The sequence below is a fragment of the Rattus norvegicus genome, chromosome 5 (assembly GCF_021556685.1).
Source record: "Rattus norvegicus strain SHRSP/BbbUtx chromosome 5, alternate assembly SHRSP_T2T, whole genome shotgun sequence".
Taxonomy (NCBI): Eukaryota; Metazoa; Chordata; class Mammalia; order Rodentia; family Muridae; genus Rattus; species Rattus norvegicus.
In genome coordinates this window covers 76,590,541-76,595,888 of record NC_141538.1, presented here as the reverse complement: position 1 = coordinate 76,595,888, position 5,348 = coordinate 76,590,541, and the positions used below count along the sequence as shown (strand labels likewise).

General features: G+C 47.6%; 1 pseudogene; it reads left to right on the top strand.

The window, feature by feature from the left end:
* Positions 1-998: 998 nt before the first annotated feature.
* On the top strand, positions 999-4,284 carry Sec24c-ps1 (SEC24 homolog C, COPII coat complex component, pseudogene 1; annotated as a pseudogene).
* Positions 4,285-5,348: the final 1,064 nt, after the last annotated feature.

Sequence of the window (5,348 nt, the reverse complement as noted above, 5' to 3'; positions counted from 1 at the left end):
CCAGTAAGAAACATCCCACCCCTCATGGCCTCTACTTCCTGACCTACTTGAGTTCCAGTCCTGACTTCCTTTGGTGAGGAACAGCAATGTGGAAGTGTAAGCTGAATAAACCCTTTCCTCCCCAACTTGCTTCTTGGTCGTGATGTTTTGTGCAGGAACAGAAACCTATAAAACTGTATTGGAAATATTTTTCTTCTTCTTTGTAGATAACCAAAGTGAACATTGTTATTGTTGGTTTTATTTGATGATATAATTTTCTTCCTTTCTTTCTTTCTTTCTCTCTCTCTTTCTTTCTTTCTTTCTTTCTTTCTTATTTTATGTATGTGGATATTTTGCCTTGTATGTATGTATAAATGTATTTATGTATATAAGTATAAATGTATGTATGTATAAATGTATGTATGTATGTGCATCACATGAATGCCTGTCTCCTATAGAATACAGGAAAGAGTATCAGATCCCCTGAAACTGGAATCATCGTTGCTTGTGAAATGCATAGAGTTCTGGGAATGGAACCTGGGTTGTCTAGAAGAACAGCCAGTTCTTATAACCACAGAGCCATCTCTCTAGTCCCTGATCACATAATTTCTTAGATTTTTTGATCATATAATTTTTTTTAAGAAAACGTATCCATAATGTAGATTATTGAACTCTCTTGAAACTAATATAGGTTTTTCCCAGGGCCTCAGCTGTGAACACATAAGTTAACTGAACATCTTTCCCAGGTCAACAGTGGCCTCCTTCCAATCTGTCCAGGTTGATGATAATATTTCCCCTTGACTGTTTTTAGGTCTTAGGCTGAACACCTCTGTTTTGTACTCCATTGTCTGTAATTAACTTTGCTTCTGAGCCTATTTTTAAAATCAATTCACTTTTAAAAATTTAAAAAATTTCTCTAATGACCCCCTCAACCCCCTCAGAATCCAAAGTTGAGCCTGGGAGCCTTGACGTTAGGAATGAAGTCGAACCTGGATCTGGAGTTGGGCAAGATCAAATCGGGGATGCTCTCATAATGAATGTCAACCGGTCAGCTCCACCTGTTCCACCATTTGGGCAGAACCAGCCCATCTACCCAGGGTATCATCAGTTTAGTTATGGTGGGCAACCAGGATTGCAGCCCCTGCTACTCCCTATGGAGCCTACAATGGCCCAGCGCCAGGCTATCAGCAGGCACCTCCTCAAGGTGTGCCAAGAACCACACCTTCCTCAGGGGCACCTCAAGCCTCTGCAGCGCAGGTCCCTTGTGGTCAGACTACATATGGCCAATTTGGCCAAGGTGCTATACAGAACGGGCCAAGCGTCACAGCCCAGAGGGTCCCTGTTTCTCAGCAGTTTGGGCCCCCATTGGCCCTGTGGCCAGCCAGCCAGCTGTGCTTTAGCCCTATGACCCTCCCTGCACAAGTACAAAGGTGACTGCACAGCTGGGGGGAATGCAGATCAGTGGTGCTGTGGCCCAAGCCCCTCCCCTTCTGGGTTGGGCTATAGTCCTCCAACACCATTGGCCTCAGCCTCAGGAAACTTCCCTAATTCTGGTCCCTATGGCTCCTATCCTCAGAGCCAGGCTCCTCCCCTTAGTCAGGCTCAAGGTCATCCTGGAGTCCAGACTTCCCTGCGACCTGCCCCACCACTGACTTCCAGCTTTACATCCCCAGTTCCAGGTGGTCCTCGGATGCCTTCCATGCCTGGCCCACTCCCGCCTGGACAGGGCTTCAGGAGTCTCCCAGAGAACCAGGCTAACCATGTGACCTCACCTCCTGCTCATGCTCTGCCTCCAGGCGCTCAGATGACGGGGCCCACAGCTCCACCACCACCACCTATGCACTCCCCGCAGCAGCCAGGCTATCAACTGTGACAAAATGGTTCCTTTAGGCCAGCCTGAGGGCCCCAACCTAATCATGAAAACCCATACCCTGGAGCACCTACCTTTGTCAGTCAGCCTGGGCCTCCTCAGCCATTGCCTCCTAAGCGCCTGGACCCTGATGCCGTCGCAGCCCTATTCAGGTTATTGAAGATATTAGAAACAACCAAGGTTCAGAGCCATTTGTTACTGGTGTACGGGGACAGGTGCCACCTTTAGTCACCACCAGTTTCCTGGTGAAAGTCCAAGGGAATGCAAATCTCCCTTACATTCTATGCACATCCTGTAATATCCCGTGTGCATCCGACATGGCTGAGCGGGCTCAGGTGCCTCTGGCAGCTGTCATCAAGCCACTGGCAAGGCTGCCCCCAGAGGAGGCTTCACCATATGTTGTACACCATGGCGAATCTGGCCCCCTGTGCTGTAATCCCTTCAAAGCATACATGTGCCCTCTCATGACATTCATCCAGGGAGGGAGGCACTTCCAGTGCTCCTTTTGCAGCTGTTTCAGTGATGTTCTCCCCCAGTATTTTCAACATCTGGATCATACTGGCAAACGTGTGGATGCTTATGACCATCCTGAGCTGTCTCTGGGATCTTATGAATTCTTGGCTACTGTAGATTACTGGAAGAACAATAAATTCCCTAGTCCTCCTGCCTTCATCTTTGTGATTGACGTCTCCTACAATGCCATCAGAACTGGTCTTGTTCGGCTCCTCTGTGAGGACCTCAAGTCACTCTTAGTCACCCGTCTAGGGCTGGCGGGACAGAAGAGTCAGCAATCCAAGTTGGCTCTGTCACCTCTAAGAAAGCGCTCCACTTCTACACTCTGAAGAGCCCCTCAGCTCAGCCACAGACGATGGTTGTATCTGAGGTGGCTGACATGCTTGTGCCACTGCTGGATGGCTTCCTAGTCAATGTCAGTGAGTTTCGGGCTGTCATCACCGGCTTATTGGAGTAGATTCCAGAAATGTTTGCAGATACAGGAGAGAGACAGAGACAGTATCTGCTCTAGTTATCCAGGCTGGGATGGAAACTCTGAAGGCTGCCGAGTGTGCAGGAAAACTGTTTCTGTTCCACAGTTCTTGCCCATTACAGAGGCCCGGGGAAGCCGAAAAGTAGAGATAGGAAGTGATCAACACAGACAAGGAGAAGACTCTGTTTCAGCCTCCAACAGGTACCTATCAGACCGGCCAAAGAGTGTGTGGCCCCAGGCTGCTGTGTGGATCTCTCCCTCTTCCCTAACCAATATGTCGATGTGGCCACACTCTCTGATGTTTCCCAGCTCACTGGAGGCTCTGTCTACAAATATGCCTGCTTCCAGGTGGAGAATGACCAGGAACGGTTCCTGAGGGATCTGTGTCGGGATGTACAGAAGGTGGTTGGCTTTGATGCCATTACGTGGGTTCGGATAAGAACCGGTATCTGTGTTGTAGGTTTCTTTGGGATTTTCTACATGAGCAAAACATCAGAGGTGGAGTTGGCTGGACTGAATGGCGATGAGACAGTGACTGTGGCATTCAAGCGTGATGACCGGCTCAGTGAAGGGAGTGGGGCCCTACTGCAGTGTGCCCTGCTTTATACCGGCTGTGCAGGGCAGCGTTGGCTCTGCATCCACAACCTGGCCCTAAACTGCTGCACACAGCTGGCTGATCTGTATCGAAACTGAGACTGACCCGCTCATCAACTACACAGCCAAGTTTGTATACTGGGCTGTCCTGAGTGGCCCTGTGAAGACTATCCGAGGCACTCTCATCATCCAGTGTGCCCAGATCCTGGTCTGTTATAGAAATAACTGGGCCAACTCTTCTTATGCAGGGGAGTTGATCCTTCTTGAGTGCATGAAGCTACTCCCAGTTTACCTGAACTGTGTGTTGGAGAGTGATGTTCTGCAGCCTGGACCTGAGGTCACTACTGATGATCATGCCTATGTTCGACAACTGGTCTCCTCCATGGATGTGGCTGAGACCAATGTCTTCATCTACCCTCGGCTCCTACCACTGACAAAGTCTCCCCTTGATAGTACCACTGAACCACCAGCAGTTCGAGACTCTGATAGAGCGTTTAAGCAGTGGAGATATATATTTTCTGGAAAATGGGCTCAACCTCTTTATCTGGGTGGGAGCAAGCGTCCAACAAGGTGTTGTCCAGAGCCTTTTCAACGTCTCTTCTTTCAGTCAGATCACCAGCGGCCAGAGTGTTCTGCCAGTTCTGGAGAATCCACGGTCTAAGAAAGTTTGAGGCCTCATTGATAGCTTATGGGCACAGATATGTGGTACATGAAGCTTATCGTGGTCAAACAGGAGGACAAGCTGGAGGTGGTGTTCAAGCACTTCCTGGTGGAAGACAAGAGCCTAAGGGGAGGTGCATCCCATGTGGACTTTCTCTGCCACGTGCACAAGGAGATTCAGCAGCTACTGAGCTAAACCGGGTGGGTAAATGTCAAGGTCCCAGGCCAGCTTCCAGGAAGAACCCCAGGATAGCAGAGAAATTGGGACAGTTCCATATCTTAGAATTTATGTAAGCTGACCTCAGTTGACTTCTTTGGGGGGAGAGAGGGCGAGATATAGGGGGCACTTTCTTTCTGGGCTCAAATGCCCTACCACTCTGTCATATCCTGCTGATCAAAGGTGCCCCGGGTCCCTTACTCTACCCTTTTCCCTACAAATCCTGTTGTAATGAATGTAGTTTCTTAAAAAAACCTCTTTTTTCCTCTGACACTTGTAAATTACCTTAGGAAATCTTATTTATTTATTTATTTATTTATTTATTTATTTATTTTTGAGACAGTGTCTCACCACATAGTTCTGGTGGCCATGAATTCCCTATGTAGATCAGGCTGGCCTCAAACTTACAGAGGTCTGGCTGCCTCTGCCTTCTGAGTTCAGAGATTAAGAGCCTAGGCCTTGCTTTCATTTTATCCATAAACAATTCACTTGTGTGCAAAACAAAACATTAATTTTTTAACAGTTTTCTTTTTTTTTCTTTTTTTTTCGGAGCTGGGGACTGAACCCAGGGCCTTGTGCTCGCTAGGCAAGCACTCTACCGCTGAGCTAAATCCCCAACCCCAAAACATTAATTTTTATATGGTGTGTGTGTGTGTGTGTGTGTGTGTGTGTGTGTGTGTTTGTGTGTGTGTGTGTGTGTGTGTGTGTGTGTGTGTACTGTGGAATGCATGTGGAGGTCAGAGGACAATCTTATGATGGCATTTTCTTCTTTATGTGAATTCTGGGGATCAAACTCTGGTATAAGACTTGGCAGCAAATGTTACCCACCAGACCATCTTGCTAGACCAAGGAACAGGTTTTTAGGCTTAGTGAATAATAAACCAATTGCAAGAAAAATGGCAACGCCTTCTATTCTGCTTCACAATTTCTTTGGTGAAAGTGACTGTGGGCAGAGCCTGTTTGGAAGCCGTCTTGTTGTATTTATTAACTTAAGCTTGTATTTAGGTTTTATTTGTATACATGAACAACAAGACACGTCTAAG